Here is an 18906-nt window from a genome sequence, read left to right as displayed (position 1 = left end):
TATAATCTTGTTCGTATTAAACAGGGTGACAAATGGAAAACTGCATTTAATACGCCCGAAGGCCATTTTGAATACCTTGTGATGCCATTTTGGCTCTCTAATGCTCCATCTGTGTTCCAGTCTTTCATGCACGATATTTTCCGCAATTATCTTGATAAATTCATGGTCGTATATTTGGATGATATTTTGATTTTTTCCGATGATTAGGAGTCTCATGTGAAGCAGGTCAGGATGGTGTTCCAGATCCTTCGTGATAATGCTTTGTTTGTGAAGGGGTCTAAGTGCCTATTCGGAGTTCAGAAGGTCTCTTTTTTGGGTTTTATTTTTTCTCCCTCGTCTATAGAAATGGATCCTGTTAAGGTCCAAGCTATTCATGACTGGATCCAACCCACATCTGTGAAAGGCCTTCAAAAATTTTTGGGCTTTGCTAATTTCTATCGCCGTTTCATTGCCAACTTTTCCAGTGTGGTTAAGCCCCTTACTGATTTGATGAAGAAAGGCGCTGATGTGACGACTTGGTCCTCTGAGGCTGTTGAGGCCTTTCGGGAGCTTAAACGCCGATTTACTTCTGCCCCTGTGTTGCGTCAGCCGGATGTTTCTCTTCCATTTCAGGTTGAGGTTGACGCGTCTGAGATTGGGGCAGGGGCCGTTTTGTCTCAGAGGGAGTCTGATGGTTCTTTGATGAAACCGTGTGCTTTTTTTTCCAGAAAGTTTTCGCCTGCGGAAACGCAATTATGATGTCGGCAATCGGGAGTTGTTGGCTATGAAGTGGGCATTTGAGGAGTGGCGACATTGGCTTGAGGGAGCTAAACACCGCGTTGTGGTCCTGACCAATCATAAGAATCTGATTTACCTCGAGTCGGCCAAGCGGCTGAATCCTAGACAGGCTCGATGGTCCCTGTTTTTCTCCCATTTTGATTTTGTGGTCTCGTATCTTCCGGGATCTAAGAATGTTAAGGCTGATGCCCTCTCTAGGAGTTTTTCACCTGATTCTCCTGGAGTCCTTGAGCCGGTTGGCATTCTTAATGAGGGGGTGATTCTTTCTGCTATCTCCCCTGATTTGCGGCGGGTACTTCAGGAATTTCAGGCTGATAGGCCTGACCGCTGTCCAGTGGGAAAGCTGTTTGTTCCTGATAGATGGACAAGTAAGGTAATTTCTGAGGTTCATTGTCCAGTGTTGGCTGATCATCCTGGGTTTTTTGGTACCAGAGATTTGGTTGCTAGGTCCTTTTGGTGTCCTTCCTTGTCGCGCGATGTGCGTGCTTTTGTGCAGTCCTGTGGGACTTGCGCCCGGTCCAAGCCTTGCTGTTCCCGCGCTAGTGGGTTGCTTTTGCCTTTGACGGTCCCTGAGAGGCCCTGGACGCATATTTCCATGGATTTTATTTCGGATCTTCCTGTTTCCCAGAACATGTCTGTTATCTGGGTTGTTTGTGACCGGTTCTCTAAAATGGTCCATCTGGTGCCTTTGCCTAAGTTGCCTTCCTCCTCAGATCTGGTTCCATTATTTTTTCAGCATGTGGTTCGTTTGCATGGCATTCCAGAAAATATTGTGTCTGACAGAGGTTCTCAGTTTGTCTCTAGATTTTGGCGGGCCTTTTGTGCTAGGATGGGCATTGATTTGTCTTTTTCTTCGGCATTTCATCCTCAGACTAATGGCCAAACTGAGCGAACTAATCAGACCTTGGAGACCTATTTGAGATGCTTTGTGTCTGCTGATCAGGATGATTGGGTGTCTTTTTTGCCGTTGGCCGAGTTTGCCCTTAATAATTGGGCTAGTTCGGCTACTTTGGTTTCACCTTTCTTTTGTAATTTTGGTTTTCATCCTCGTTTTTCTTCTGAGCAGGTTGAGTCTTCTAATTGTCCTGGTGTTGATTCTGTGGTGGACAGGCTGCAGCAGATTTGGACTCATGTGGTGGACAATTTGACGTTGTCTCAGGAAAGGGCTCAACGTTTTGCTAACCGCCGTCGGTGTGTTGGTCCCCGGCTTCGTGTGGGGGATTTGGTTTGGTTGTCTTCTCGTCATGTTCCTATGAAGGTTTCTTCCCCTAAGTTTAAACCTCGGTTTATTGGCCCTTATAAAATTTCTGAAATTATTAATCTGGTGTCTTTTCGTTTGGCTCTTCCAGCCTCTTTTGCCATTCATAATGTTTTCCATAGATCTTTGTAGCGGAGATATGTGGTGCCCGTTGTTCCCTCTGTTGACCCTCCTGCCCCGATGTTGGTTGAGGGAGAGTTGGAATATGAGGTTGAGAAGATTTTGGATTCTCGTTTTTCGAGTCGGAGGCTTCAGTATCTTGTCAAGTGGAAGGGTTATGGCCAGGAGGATAATTCTTGGGTTGTTGCCTCTGATGTCCATGCCACCGATTTGGTTCGTGCTTTTCATTTGGCTCGTCCTGATCGGCCTGGGGGCTCTGGTGAGGGTTCGGTGACCCCTCCTCAAGGAGGGGGTACTGTTGTGAATTCCGCTCTTGGGCTCCCTCCGGTGGTTTCAAGTGGTATGGCTGCTCCTTGGAGTTAGCTGTCATTATCTGTCTCCACTTATCGTCTCTTCTGCTCTGCTATTTAGGCCTGGCTCTTTCCTTCAGCCAGTGCCACTTGTAAATGGTTCCTGGTTGGATTCACATCTCTTTGGATTTCCCTGTTATCCTGACCAGTTCAGCAAAGCTAAGTTTTTGCTTGCTCTTTTCTGTCCATAGATTGTGGACTTATCCGTTCTGTGCTTTCTATGTTTGTCCAGCTTATCAGTATGAATTAATTCTGTCTTGCTGGAAGCTCTGGGAAGCAGATTTACCCTCCACACCTTTAGTCAGGTGTGGAGATTTTTGTAAACTCTGCGTGGATTTTTTGTAGTGTTTTATACTGACCGCACAGTATTCCATCCTTACGAAAAGCGGCTTAGAAAGCCTTAGCCAGCTCACCAACCAGACCAGCAGTAATGGAGCACGAGAGTCCGTCTTGATCCAAACGTCCAGCAACAGCAAATCCAACAGAAAATAGATACTCCAGCTCCGATAAAAACTTGAAATCTTTAATAATCCAAATGGTTAAACTAGATAATCCTTACATGTGGTGGACCAAACACGTGTTTGTAATAAATAAGGCTACGCGTTTCGACCTAAATCGGTCTTACTCATGCCTGTGTTACATTGCAAATGAAAGTTACACATATAGTGTTCCTAGACAGAAGGTTCCGCCCTCTCCACATCACATGATCTCTAGTGAAAGGTCCTACAAGGTCCTACAAACACATATGTGATATACAATTTAAAACAATAACACTAAACAATTAGCAATAGTAGTATAATAATTTGTTTCTTTTATTTAACCCTGATGGAAATCTAGTGTTGAGATTAAAAATCCAGAACGCCTCTCTTGTGAGTAGACGTCTTTTTATGTCTCCTCCTCGATTAGGCGGATAGATTTTTTCTATGCCATGCACTGGATGAAGTATCACCATTATGCATCGTACGAAAATGTTTTGCAGCCATTGATATATTTCTATTAGTCATATTACACATATTGACATCTTTCAGGTGCTCTGTAATGCGAGTTTTTAATTTGCGCGATGTGCAGCCCACATAGGATTTCTGACATGTAGTGCACTCTATTTCATAGACTACATTTTTTGTATGACAATTTATAAAGCTATTTATATTATAGCTTTTAGATTTATCAGAGTTCCAGAATTTATTTCCCAGCTGCGCATGAATACAAGTGCTGCACGCTGCGGTACCGCATTTAAAGAAACCCTTGCAGTCTAACCAAGTAGTGGACTTAGATTTAGTTTTAGATTGAAGTGAATTAGGGGCAATTATATCACCAATGGTTTGTGCCCTTCTAGCAACTATATTTACACCATCCTTTAATAAATGTGATAGCCCTTCATCTTCATATAGAATAGGTAATCTGTTATTGATAATATTTCTGATTAAATTAAACTGTGGGGAAAATTGTAACCATAAATGTAAATTATTTGCATATTTTCTGTTTTTATTTTTATTGTCATTAGTACCTTTTTTGATTTTAGAAGGGACTAGAAGGTCCTCCCTTTGTTTTTTCTCCACTATATTAATGGCCCTATTCAGTGTCCAATTTGGATAGTTTCTAGCTTTTAGCTTGGTTTTTAGTTCCTGGAACTCTTTTGATTGATCCTCTTTTTTGCTGCAATTTCGTTTCAGCCTAGTGAACTCCCCCACTGGTATGGATTTTATAGTGTGAGATGGGTGACTACTATTAGCATGTAGAATTGTATTGCCGCTAATTGGTTTTATATGAGTTCGACTAGTGATTTCTTCGCCAACAGTACCACTTAGCTCCAGATCTAAAATAGAAATGGATTTGTTGTCCTGAACATAAGTGAATTTTATACCAAAATTATTAGAATTAATGTATTCCATAAATCCCGGTATGGCAGACACATCACCCCCCCAAATAATGAGGGTGTCATCTATGTATCTGCCATACCAGGAGATGTGGTCAACAAAGGGGTTCTCAGCAGCATAAATAAATTCTTGTTCCCAATAAGCCATTGTCAGATTTGCCAGAGATGGTGAGTATTTTGAAATTATCCAAAGAAAATCAGGATGAATCATTGGAAGGAACTACAAACGCATCTAAAAACTTTAAGACTAAAAACCCTTACTTCTACCCTATACAGACTAGGGTGGAATGTATGGATAAGTTTCAAGAACTAGTCGAAAAAGACCTAAAGAACTTAGAACATAGTCTGAATAGTAACAACAAAATGCAGAGAAACCTTTCTTATCGGCAGCGGAAAGCACTTAATGAACTAAAATCCTTTAAAAATATTATCATTAAAAACAGTGATAAGGGGGGTCTAATAGTTATCTTAAATGAAAAGGATTACAAGGACAAAATGTATGAATTATTATCTGATAATGCTACCTACAACAAATTAAAAAAGAATCCAACCAAAGAATATAATGAGAAAATCAAAAAATTAATTGAGGAGGGTGCATTTTTAGCAGTCCTGAGTAAAAAACAAGCCGAATATTTATATGTAGAAACCCCAAAACTGCCTATCATGTATGGCCTTCCTAAGGTACACAAAAGAACAGGTTTACCAGCCATGCGACCGATAATTTCGGGCATAGGCTCCATGTCAGAACACCTATGTGAATGGGTTGACTCATTATTGCAGCCTTTGGTGAAAAAAATGCCAGGATATGTGAAAGACTCCAGACAAATTTTAAAAACATTTAAAAATCGTATATGGGAGGTTAATCACACCTGGCTCAGTTGTGATGTAATCTCGTTATACACAAGCATACCCCATAATGTAGCCATGAAAGCGCTAGAGTTCCATTTAAAAGATTATGGTCAATACTCTCAAAACCTGATAGATATTCTATTGAGAGTAACGTATTTTCTTATGGAACATAATATTTTTTCATTCGATGGTGAAATATATATTCAGAAGTCGGGAGTCCCAATGGGGGCAAAATACTCACCATCTCTGGCAAATCTGACAATGGCTTATTGGGAACAAGAATTTATTTATGCTGCTGAGAACCCCTTTGTTGACCACATCTCCTGGTATGGCAGATACATAGATGACACCCTCATTATTTGGGGGGGTGATGTGTCTGCCATACCGGGATTTGTGGAATACATTAATTCTAATAATTTTGGTATAAAATTCACTTATGTTCAGGACAACAAATCCATTTCTTTTTTAGATCTGGAGCTAAGTGGTACTGTTGGCGAAGAAATCACTAGTCGAACTCATATAAAACCAATTAGCGGCAATACAATTCTACATGCTAATAGTAGTCACCCATCTCACACTATAAAATCCATACCAGTGGGGGAGTTCACTAGGCTGAAACGAAATTGCAGCAAAAAAGAGGATCAATCAAAAGAGTTCCAGGAACTAAAAACCAAGCTAAAAGCTAGAAACTATCCAAATTGGACACTGAATAGGGCCATTAATATAGTGGAGAAAAAACAAAGGGAGGACCTTCTAGTCCCTTCTAAAATCAAAAAAGGTACTAATGACAATAAAAATAAAAACAGAAAATATGCAAATAATTTACATTTATGGTTACAATTTTCCCCACAGTTTAATTTAATCAGAAATATTATCAATAACAGATTACCGATTCGATATGAAGAGGAAGGGCTATCACATTTATTAAAGGATGGTGTAAATATAGTTGCTAGAAGGGCACAAACCATTGGTGATATAATTGCCCCTAATTCACTTCAATCTAAAACTAAATCTAAGTCCACTACTTGGTTAGACTGCAAGGGTTTCTTTAAAAGCGGTACCGCAGCGTGCAGCACTTGTATTCATGCGCAGCTGGGAAATAAATTCTGGAACTCTGATAAATCTAAAAGCTATAATATAAATAGCTTTATAAATTGTCATACAAAAAATGTAGTCTATGAAATAGAGTGCACTACATGTCAGAAATCCTATGTGGGCTGCACATCGCGCAAATTAAAAACTCGCATTACAGAGCACCTGAAAGATGTCAATATGTGTAATATGACTAATAGAAATATATCAATGGCTGCAAAACATTTTCATACGATGCATAATGGTGATACTTCATCCTTTAAAGTGCATGGCATAGAAAAAATCTATCCGCCTAATCGAGGAGGAGACATAAAAAGACGTCTACTCACAAGAGAGGCGTTCTGGATTTTTAATCTCAACACTCGATTTCCATCAGGGTTAAATAAAAGAAACAAATTATTATACTACTATTGCTAATTGTTTAGTGTTATTGTTTTAAATTGTATATCACATATGTGTTTGTAGGACCTTGTAGGACCTTTCACTAGAGATCATGTGATGTGGAGAGGGCGGAACCTTCTGTCTAGGAACACTATATGTGTAACTTTCATTTGCAATGTAACACAGGCATGAGTAAGACCGATTTAGGTCGAAACGCGTAGTGTTGTGAATTCTGTGGCTGAATTCACTCCTGTGGTCACAAGTGGTACTGCAGCTTCTGAGCTTCCTCCCTCAGGTGTTCTGGTGAGCTCGTTAACTGCTTCATTACTTAACCCCGCCTGATGCTGCTATCCTTGCTCCTTGTCAATGTTTCAGTGTTGGATCTGAGCTTCTCCTGATTGTTCCTGTGACCTGCTGCTCTGTATAGCTAAGTGCTTTTGCTTTTTTGTTGCTTTTTTTCTGTCCAGCTTGTCTTTTGTTTTGCTGGAAGCTCTGAGACGCAAAGGGTGTACCGCCGTGCCGTTAGTTCGGCACGGTGGGTTTTTTTTGCCCCCTTTGCGTGGTTTTGCTTTAGGGTTTTTTGTAGACTGCAAAGTTCGCTTTACTGTCCTCGCTCTGTCCTAGAATATCGGGCCCCACTTTGCTGAATCTATTTCATCCCTACGTTTTGTCTTTTCATCTTACTCACAGTCATTATATGTGGGGGGCTGCCTTTTCCTTTGGGGAATTTCTCTGGGGCAAGTCAGGCCTATTTTTCTATCTTCAGGCTAGCTAGTTTCTTAGGCTGTGCCGAGTTGCCTAGGTAGTTGTTAGGCGCAATCCACAGCCGCTTTTAGTTGTGTTTAGGATAGGATCAGGTGTGCAGTCTACAGAGTTTCCACGTCTCAGAGCTCGTTCTTGTATTTTTGGGTATTTGTCAGATCTCTGTGTGCGCTCTGATCGCTAAGCACACTGTGTTTCTGGATTGCCTTCATAACACCTGTCATTAGCAAACATAACAGTACAAGGAGCCAAACTAATGATTCTCAATAGAGGGAAAGAAAAAGTTCTGACATCATTTTTTTTTTTTTTCTGCTCTGTGTTCACTTTTTTTTTTCCCCTAGACATTTGGGTTATTCTGGACACAGGTGTGGACATGGATATTCAGGGTCTGTGCTCTTCAATGGATAATCTCGTTATAAATGTACAAAAAATTCAAGATACTATTGATCAGAAATCTATGTTAGAACCAAGAATTCCTATTCCTGATTTGTTTTTTGGAGATAGAACTAAGTTTCTAAGTTTCAAAAATAATTGTAAGCTATTTCTGGCCTTGAAACCTCATTCTTCTGGTAATCCTATTCAACAGGTTTTGATTATTATTTCTTTTTTGCGCGGCGACCCTCAAGACTGGGCATTTTCTCTTGCGCCAGGAGACCCTGCATTGAGTAGTGTCGATGCGTTTTTCCTGGCGCTCGGATTGCTGTACGATGAGCCTAATTCAGTGGATCAGGCTGAGAAAAATTTGCTGGCTTTGTGCCAGGGTCAGGATGATATAGAAGTATATTGTCAGAAATTTAGGAAATGGTCAGTACTCACTCAGTGGAATGAATCTGCGCTGGCAGCTTTGTTCAGAAAGGGTCTCTCTGAGGCTCTTAAGGATGTCATGGTGGGATTTCCTATGCCTGCTGGTTTGAATGAGTCTTTGTCTTTGGCCATTCAGATCGGTCGACGCTTGCGCGAGCGTAAATCTGTGCACCATTTGGCGGTACTGCCTGAGGTTAAACCTGAGCCTATGCAGTGCGATAGGACTATGACTAGAGTTGAACGGCAGGAATACAGACGTCTGAATGGTCTGTGTTTCTACTGTGGTGATTCCACTCATGCTATTTCTGATTGTCCTAAGCGCACTAAGCGGTCCGCTAGGTCTGCCGTCATTGGTACTGTACAGTCCAAATTCCTTCTGTCCATTACCTTGATATGCTCTTTGTCGTCGTTTTCTGTCATGGCGTTTGTGGATTCGGGCGCTGCCCTGAATCTGATGGATTTGGATTATGCTAAACGTTGTGGGTTTTTCTTGGAGCCTTTGCGGTGTCCTATTCCATTGAGAGGAATTGATGCTACACCTTTGGCCAAGAATAAACCTCAATACTGGGCCCAGCTGACCATGTGCATGGCTCCTGCACATCAGGAAGTTATTCGCTTTCTGGTGTTGCATAATCTGCATGATGTGGTCGTGTTGGGGTTGCCATGGCTACAAACCCATAATCCAGTATTGGATTGGAATTCCATGTCGGTATCCAGCTGGGGTTGTCAGGGGGTACATGGTGATGTTCCATTTTTGTCGATTTCGTCATCCACCCCTTCTGAGGTCCCAGAGTTCTTGTCTGATTATCAGGATGTATTTGAAGAGCCCAAGTCCGATGCTCTACCTCCGCATAGGGATTGTGATTGTGCTATCAATTTGATTCCTGGTAGTAAATTCCCTAAAGGTCGATTATTTAATTTATCCGTGCCCGAACACGCCGCTATGCGCAGTTATGTGAAGGAATCCCTGGAGAAGGGACATATTCGCCCATCGTCATCACCACTGGGAGCAGGGTTCTTCTTTGTAGCCAAGAAGGATGGTTCGCTGAGACCATGTATTGATTACCGCCTTCTTAATAAGATCACTGTTAAATTTCAGTATCCCTTGCCATTGTTATCTGACTTGTTTGCTCGGATTAAGGGGGCTAGTTGGTTCACTAAGATAGATCTTCGTGGTGCGTATAATCTGGTGAGAATCAGGCAAGGAGATGAATGGAAAACTGCATTCAATACGCCCGAGGGTCATTTTTAGTATCTAGTGATGCCGTTCGGACTTGCCAATGCTCCATCTGTGTTTCAGTCTTTTATGCATGACATCTTCCGTGAGTATCTGGATAAATTCCTGATTGTTTACTTGGATGACATTTTGATCTTCTCAGATGATTGGGAGTCTCATGTGAAGCAGGTCAGAATGGTTTTTCAGGTCCTGCGTGCTAACTCTTTGTTTGTGAAGGGATCAAAGTGTCTCTTCGGTGTGCAGAAAGTTTCATTTTTGGGGTTCATCTTTACCCCTTCTACTATCGAGATGGATCCAGTTAAGGTCCAAGCCATCCAGGATTGGATTCAGCCGACATCTCTGAAAAGTCTGCAAAAGTTCCTGGGCTTTGCTAATTTTTATCGTCGCTTCATCTGTAATTTTTCTAGCATTGCCAAACCATTGACCGATTTGACCAAGAAGGGTGCTGATTTGGTTAATTGGTCTTCTGCTGCTGTGGAAGCTTTTCAGGAGTTGAAGCGTCGTTTTTGTTCTGCCCCTGTGTTGTGTCAGCCAGATGTTTCTCTTCCGTTCCAGGTCGAGGTTGATGCTTCTGAGATTGGAGCAGGGGCGGTTTTGTCACAGAGAGGTTCTGATTGCTCAGTGATGAAACCATGTGCTTTCTTTTCCAGGAAGTTTTCGCCCGCTGAGCGTAATTATGATGTGGGCAATCGAGAGTTGCTGGCCATGAAGTGGGCATTCGAGGAGTGGCGTCATTGGCTTGAAGGAGCTAAGCATCGCGTGGTGGTATTGACTGATCATAAGAACTTGACTTATCTCGAGTCTGCCAAGCGCTTGAATCCTAGACAGGCCCGTTGGTCGTTATTTTTTGCCCGCTTCGACTTTGTGATTTCGTACCTTCCGGGCTCTAAAAATGTGAAGGCGGATGCTCTGTCTAGGAGTTTTGTGGCCGACTCTCCGGGTTTATCTGAGCCAGCGGGTATCCTCAAGGAAGGAGTCATTGTGTCTGCCATCTCCCCTGATTTGCGGCGGGTGCTGCAAAAATTTCAGGCGAATAAACCTGATCGTTGTCCAGCAGAGAAACTGTTCGTCCCTGATAGGTGGACTAATAAACTTATCTCTGAACTTCATTGTTCGGTGTTGGCTGGTCATCCTGGAATCTTTGGTACCAGAGAGTTAGTGGCTAGATCCTTCTGGTGGCCATCTCTGTCACGGGATGTACGTACTTTTGTGCAGTCCTGTGGGATTTGTGCTAGGGCTAAGCCCTGCTGTTCTCGTGCCAGTGGGTTGCTTTTGCCCTTGCCGGTCCCAAAGAGGCCTTGGACACATATTTCGATGGATTTCATTTCTGACCTTCCCGTTTCTCAAAAGATGTCAGTCATTTGGGTGGTCTGTGATCGCTTTTCTAAAATGGTCCATCTGGTGCCCTTGGCTAAATTGCCTTCCTCCTCTGATTTGGTACCTTTGTTCTTTCAGCATGTGGTTCGGTTGCATGGCATTCCTGAGAATATTGTTTCTGACAGAGGTTCCCAGTTTGTTTCAAGGTTCTGGCGAGCCTTTTGTGGTAGGATGGGCATTGACCTATCCTTTTCCTCGGCTTTCCATCCTCAGACTAATGGCCAGACCGAACGAACCAATCAGACCTTGGAAACATATCTGAGATGTTTTGTTTCTGCAGACCAGGATGATTGGGTGTCCTTTTTGCCGTTGGCTGAGTTCGCCCTTAATAATCGGGCCAGCTCGGCTACCTTGGTTTCTCCATTTTTTTGCAATTCTGGGTTCCATCCTCGTTTCTCTTCAGGACAGGTTGAGTCTTCGGACTGTCCTGGTGTGGATTCTGTGGTGGATAGGTTGCAGCAGATCTGGACTCAGGTAGTGGACAATTTGATCTTGTCCCAGGAGAAAGCTCAACTTTTCGCTAATCGCAGACGCCGTGTGGGTCCCCGACTTCGTGTTGGGGATCTGGTTTGGTTATCTTCTCGTCATATTCCTATGAAGGTTTCCTCTCCTAAATTTAAACCTCGTTTTATTGGTCCGTATAGGATTTCTGAGGTTCTCAATCCTGTGTCTTTTCGTTTGACCCTCCCAGACTCCTTTTCCATACATAATGTATTCCATAGGTCGTTGTTGCGGAGATACGTGGCACCTATGGTTCCATCTGTTGAGCCTCCTGCCCCGGTTTTGGTGGAGGGGGAATTGGAGTATATTGTGGAGAAGATTTTGGATTCTCGTGTTTCTAGACGGAAACTCCAGTATCTGGTTAAATGGAAGGGTTATGCTCAGGAAGATAATTCCTGGGTTTTTGCCTCTGATGTTCATGCTTCTGATCTTGTTCGTGCCTTTCATGCGGCTCATCCTGGTCGGCCTGGGGGCTCTGGTGAGGGTTCGGTGACCCCTCCTCAAGGGGGGGGTACTGTTGTGAATTCTGTGGCTGAATTCACTCCTGTGGTCACAAGTGGTACTGCAGCTTCTGAGCTTCCTCCCTCAGGTGTTCTGGTGAGCTCGTTAACTGCTTCATTACTTAACTCCGCCTGATGCTGCTATCCTTGCTCCTTGTCAATGTTTCAGTGTTGGATCTGAGCTTCTCCTGATTGTTCCTGTGACCTGCTGCTCTGTATAGCTAAGTGCTTTTGCTTTTTTGTTGCTTTTTTTCTGTCCAGCTTGTCTTTTGTTTTGCTGGAAGCTCTGAGACGCAAAGGGTGTACCGCCGTGCCGTTAGTTCGGCACGGTGGTTTTTTTTTGCCCCCTTTGCGTGGTTTTGCTTTAGGGTTTTTTGTAGACTGCAAAGTTCGCTTTACTGTCCTCGCTCTGTCCTAGAATATCGGGCCCCACTTTGCTGAATCTATTTCATCCCTACGTTTTGTCTTTTCATCTTACTCACAGTCATTATATGTGGGGGGCTGCCTTTTCCTTTGGGGAATTTCTCTGGGGCAAGTCAGGCCTATTTTTCTATCTTCAGGCTAGCTAGTTTCTTAGGCTGTGCCGAGTTGCCTAGGTAGTTGTTAGGCGCAATCCACAGCCGCTTTTAGTTGTGTTTAGGATAGGATCAGGTGTGCAGTCTACAGAGTTTCCACGTCTCAGAGCTCGTTCTTGTATTTTTGGGTATTTGTCAGATCACTCTGTGCGCTCTGATCACTAAGCACACTGTGTTTCTGGATTGCCTTCATAACACCTGTCATTAGCAAACATAACAGTACAAGGAGCCCAACTAATGATTCTCAATAGAGGGAAAGAAAAAGTTCTGACATCATTTTTTTTTTCTGCTCTGTGTTCACTTTTTTTTTTTCCCCCTAGACATTTGGGTGATTCTGGACACAGGTGTGGACATGGATATTCAGGGTCTGTGCTCTTCAATGGATAATCTCGTTATAAATGTACAAAAAATTCAAGATACTATTGATCAGAAATCTATGTTAGAACCAAGAATTCCTATTCCTGATTTGTTTTTTGGGGATAGAACTAAGTTTCTAAGTTTCAAAAATAATTGTAAGCTATTTCTGGCCTTGAAACCTCATTCTTCTGGTAATCCTATTCAACAGGTTTTGATTATTATTTCTTTTTTGCGCGGCGACCCTCAAGACTGGGCATTTTCTCTTGCGCCAGGAGACCCTGCATTGAGTAGTGTCGATGCGTTTTTCCTGGCGCTCGGATTGCTGTACGATGAGCCTAATTCAGTGGATCAGGCTGAGAAAAATTTGCTGGCTTTGTGCCAGGGTCAGGATGATATAGAAGTATATTGTCAGAAATTTAGGAAATGGTCAGTACTCACTCAGTGGAATGAATCTGCGCTGGCAGCTTTGTTCAGAAAGGGTCTCTCTGAGGCTCTTAAGGATGTCATGGTGGGATTTCCTATGCCTGCTGGTTTGAATGAGTCTTTGTCTTTGGCCATTCAGATCGGTCGACGCTTGCGCGAGCGTAAATCTGTGCACCATTTGGCGGTACTGCCTGAGGTTAAACCTGAGCCTATGCAGTGCGATAGGACTATGACTAGAGTTGAACGGCAGGAATACAGACGTCTGAATGGTCTGTGTTTCTACTGTGGTGATTCCACTCATGCTATTTCTGATTGTCCTAAGCGCACTAAGCGGTCCGCTAGGTCTGCCGTCATTGGTACTGTACAGTCCAAATTCCTTCTGTCCATTACCTTGATATGCTCTTTGTCGTCGTTTTCTGTCATGGCGTTTGTGGATTCGGGCGCTGCCCTGAATCTGATGGATTTGGATTATGCTAAACGTTGTGGGTTTTTCTTGGAGCCTTTGCGGTGTCCTATTCCATTGAGAGGAATTGATGCTACACCTTTGGCCAAGAATAAACCTCAATACTGGGCCCAGCTGACCATGTGCATGGCTCCTGCACATCAGGAAGTTATTCGCTTTCTGGTGTTGCATAATCTGCATGATGTGGTCGTGTTGGGGTTGCCATGGCTACAAATCCATAATCCAGTATTGGATTGGAATTCCATGTCGGTATCCAGCTGGGGTTGTCAGGGGGTACATGGTGATGTTCCATTTTTGTCGATTTCGTCATCCACCCCTTCTGAGGTCCCAGAGTTCTTGTCTGATTATCAGGATGTATTTGAAGAGCCCAAGTCCGATGCTCTACCTCCGCATAGGGATTGTGATTGTGCTATCAATTTGATTCCTGGTAGTAAATTCCCTAAAGGTCGATTATTTAATTTATCCGTGCCCGAACACGCCGCTATGCGCAGTTATGTGAAGGAATCCCTGGAGAAGGGACATATTCGCCCATCGTCATCACCACTGGGAGCAGGGTTCTTCTTTGTAGCCAAGAAGGATGGTTCGCTGAGACCGTGTATTGATTACCGCCTTCTTAATAAGATCACTGTTAAATTTCAGTATCCCTTGCCATTGTTATCTGACTTGTTTGCTCAGATTAAGGGGGCTAGTTGGTTCACTAAGATAGATCTTCGTGGTGCGTATAATCTGGTGAGAATCAGGCAAGGAGATGAATGGAAAACTGCATTCAATACGCCCGAGGGTCATTTTGAGTATCTAGTGATGCCGTTCGGACTTGCCAATGCTCCATCTGTGTTTCAGTCTTTTATGCATGACATCTTCCGTGAGTATCTGGATAAATTCCTGATTGTTTACTTGGATGACATTTTGATCTTCTCAGATGATTGGGAGTCTCATGTGAAGCAGGTCAGAATGGTTTTTCAGGTCCTGCGTGCTAACTCTTTGTTTGTGAAGGGATCAAAGTGTCTCTTCGGTGTGCAGAAAGTTTCATTTTTGGGGTTCATCTTTACCCCTTCTACTATCGAGATGGATCCAGTTAAGGTCCAAGCCATCCAGGATTGGATTCAGCCGACATCTCTGAAAAGTCTGCAAAAGTTCCTGGGCTTTGCTAATTTTTATCGTCGCTTCATCTGTAATTTTTCTAGCATTGCCAAACCATTGACTGATTTGACCAAGAAGGGTGCTGATTTGGTTAATTGGTCTTCTGCTGCTGTGGAAGCTTTTCAGGAGTTGAAGCGTCGTTTTTGTTCTGCCCCTGTGTTGTGTCAGCCAGATGTTTCTCTTCCGTTCCAGGTCGAGGTTGATGCTTCTGAGATTGGAGCAGGGGCGGTTTTGTCACAGAGAGGTTCTGATTGCTCAGTGATGAAACCATGTGCTTTCTTTTCCAGGAAGTTTTCGCCCGCTGAGCGTAATTATGATGTGGGCAATCGAGAGTTGCTGGCCATGAAGTGGGCATTCGAGGAGTGGCGTCATTGGCTTGAAGGAGCTAAGCATCGCGTGGTGGTATTGACTGATCATAAGAACTTGACTTATCTCGAGTCTGCCAAGCGCTTGAATCCTAGACAGGCCCGTTGGTCGTTATTTTTTGCCCGCTTCGACTTTGTGATTTCGTACCTTCCGGGCTCTAAAAAGGTGAAGGCGGATGCTCTGTCTAGGAGTTTTGTGGCCGACTCTCCGGGTTTATCTGAGCCAGCGGGTATCCTCAAGGAAGGAGTCATTGTGTCTGCCATCTCCCCTGATTTGCGGCGGGTGCTGCAAAAATTTCAGGCGAATAAACCTGATCGTTGTCCAGCAGAGAAACTGTTCGTCCCTGATAGGTGGACTAATAAACTTATCTCTGAACTTCATTGTTCGGTGTTGGCTGGTCATCCTGGAATCTTTGGTACCAGAGAGTTAGTGGCTAGATCCTTCTGGTGGCCATCTCTGTCACGGGATGTACGTACTTTTGTGCAGTCCTGTGGGATTTGTGCTAGGGCTAAGCCCTGCTGTTCTCGTGCCAGTGGGTTGCTTTTGCCCTTGCCGGTCCCAAAGAGGCCTTGGACACATATTTCGATGGATTTCATTTCTGACCTTCCCGTTTCTCAAAAGATGTCAGTCATTTGGGTGGTCTGTGATCGCTTTTCTAAAATGGTCCATCTGGTGCCCTTGGCTAAATTGCCTTCCTCCTCTGATTTGGTACCTTTGTTCTTTCAGCATGTGGTTCGGTTGCATGGCATTCCTGAGAATATTGTTTCTGACAGAGGTTCCCAGTTTGTTTCAAGGTTCTGGCGAGCCTTTTGTGGTAGGATGGGCATTGACCTATCCTTTTCCTCGGCTTTCCATCCTCAGACTAATGGCCAGACCGAACGAACCAATCAGACCTTGGAAACATATCTGAGATGTTTTGTTTCTGCAGACCAGGATGATTGGGTGTCCTTTTTGCCGTTGGCTGAGTTCGCCCTTAATAAACGGGCCAGCTCGGCTACCTTGGTTTCTCCATTTTTTTGCAATTCTGGGTTCCATCCTCGTTTCTCTTCAGGACAGGTTGAGTCTTCGGACTGTCCTGGTGTGGATTCTGTGGTGGATAGGTTGCAGCAGATCTGGACTCAGGTAGTGGACAATTTGATCTTGTCCCAGGAGAAAGCTCAACTTTTCGCTAATCGCAGACGCCGTGTGGGTCCCCGACTTCGTGTTGGGGATCTGGTTTGGTTATCTTCTCGTCATATTCCTATGAAGGTTTCCTCTCCTAAATTTAAACCTCGTTTTATTGGTCCGTATAGGATTTCTGAGGTTCTCAATCCTGTGTCTTTTCGTTTGACCCTCCCAGACTCCTTTTCCATACATAATGTATTCCATAGGTCGTTGTTGCGGAGATACGTGGCACCTATGGTTCCATCTGTTGAGCCTCCTGCCCCGGTTTTGGTGGAGGGGGAATTGGAGTATATTGTGGAGAAGATTTTGGATTCTCGTGTTTCTAGACGGAAACTCCAGTATCTGGTTAAATGGAAGGGTTATGCTCAGGAAGATAATTCCTGGGTTTTTGCCTCTGATGTTCATGCTTCCGATCTTGTTCGTGCCTTTCATGCGGCTCATCCTGGTCGGCCTGGGGGCTCTGGTGAGGGTTCGGTGACCCCTCCTCAAGGGGGGGGTACTGTTGTGAATTCTGTGGCTGAATTCACTCCTGTGGTCACAAGTGGTACTGCAGCTTCTGAGCTTCCTCCCTCAGGTGTTCTGGTGAGCTCGTTAACTGCTTCATTACTTAACTCCGCCTGATGCTGCTATCCTTGCTCCTTGTCAATGTTTCAGTGTTGGATCTGAGCTTCTCCTGATTGTTCCTGTGACCTGCTGCTCTGTATAGCTAAGTGCTTTTGCTTTTTTGTTGCTTTTTTTCTGTCCAGCTTGTCTTTTGTTTTGCTGGAAGCTCTGAGACGCAAAGGGTGTACCGCCGTGCCGTTAGTTCGGCACGGTGGGGTTTTTTTTGCCCCCTTTGCGTGGTTTTGCTTTAGGGTTTTTTGTAGACTGCAAAGTTCGCTTTACTGTCCTCGCTCTGTCCTAAAATATCGGGCCCCACTTTGCTGAATCTATTTCATCCCTACGTTTTGTCTTTTCATCTTACTCACAGTCATTATATGTGGGGGGCTGCCTTTTCCTTTGGGGAATTTCTCTGGGGCAAGTCAGGCCTATTTTTCTATCTTCAGGCTAGCTAGTTTCTTAGGCTGTGCCGAGTTGCCTAGGTAGTTGTTAGGCGCAATCCACAGCCGCTTTTAGTTGTGTTTAGGATAGGATCAGGTGTGCAGTCTACAGAGTTTCCACGTCTCAGAGCTCGTTCTTGTATTTTTGGGTATTTGTCAGATCACTGTGTGCGCTCTGATCGCTAAGCACACTGTGTTTCTGGATTGCCTTCATAACACCTGTCATTAGCAAACATAACAGTTTTCATGAAAAATGTCAGTAGCAGGCCCCCTTAGTGTTTAAAAGTTGCTAACAACAAAACATTGTTTACTATCTTTTAGATTGTATACCATTCTATACCAGAGAGAGAGAGAGGAAAATAAGTATTTGATAAACTGACAATTTTGCAAGTTTTCTGAACTACAAAGAATGGAGAGGCCTGTAATTTTTATCGTAGATACAATTCAACTGTGAGAGACAGAATCTAAAAACTGGAAGAAAAAAAACAAACAGAAAATCACATTGTATGATTTTTTACATAATTAATTTGCATTCTATTGCATGAAATAAGTATTTGATCACCTACCAACCTGTAGGAATTCTGGCTCTAGTAGACCTGTTAGTTTTTCTTTAAGAAGCCCTTCTAGTCTGTACTCATTACCTGTATTAATTGCACCGGTTTAAACTCGTTGCCTGTATAAAAGACACCTGTTCACACACTCAATCACCCTCCAACATCTCCACCATGGCCAAGACCAAATATCTGTCTAAGGACACCAGGGACAAAATTGTAGACCTGCACAAGGCTGAGACGGGCTACCAGACAATAGGCAAGCAGCTTGGTGAGAAGGCAACAACTGTTGGCTATTATGCCGCTGCTGCTGCCTCCTCAGCCCTGTCATACTTACCTGTCTTCAGCGTCCCGGCGCACCTCTCCTTCTGCAGCTTCTTTCCCTCTGCGCTCGCTTCAGGTCTCTGTTTCTCATGCTCATACCAGGTTCAGTGCGCGTGCGCACTTCTAATCTTCTGTCGGCGCTCCTTGCCGTCCTCTCTATGGTCCTGGAGGACTAGTACCCGGAAGTCGGCGCTCCTTATTGTCCTCTGTATGGTTCTGGCGGACTGGAACCCGGAAGTGCTCCTGGCCGCCCTTGATCTCTGAAAGTTCGTACCCTCTGACTTTGGGTTAATCCTGTCTTTCCAGTATCCTGTCAGTCCCCGTACCGCTGCAGTACCTCCGTCAGTCCCTGTGTCACTGCAATACCTCCGTCAGTCCCCATACCGCTGCAGTACCTCCGTCAGTCCCTGTGCCTCCGCAGTGCTTCGGCAGTGTCTGTGTTGCTGCAGTGTTCCCGCTATCCTTTTGTCCCTGTCATACCCACCAGTTCTGTGTCCCTGCAGTACTCTCCTATCCTGTGGTCCTACTGTCTCTGCCTCTTTTTGGTCTTCTCCCATCCCGGCCCTCCAGCTTCTGTGGCAATAGTCCCTCACGGGCCTGCCCCTAACTCTCCCTGTAT

Source organism: Ranitomeya imitator, chromosome 1, assembly GCF_032444005.1.
Source record: "Ranitomeya imitator isolate aRanImi1 chromosome 1, aRanImi1.pri, whole genome shotgun sequence".
In the NCBI taxonomy this organism is placed as follows: Eukaryota; Metazoa; Chordata; class Amphibia; order Anura; family Dendrobatidae; genus Ranitomeya; species Ranitomeya imitator.
Note: the sequence above shows the minus strand (reverse complement) of the source record.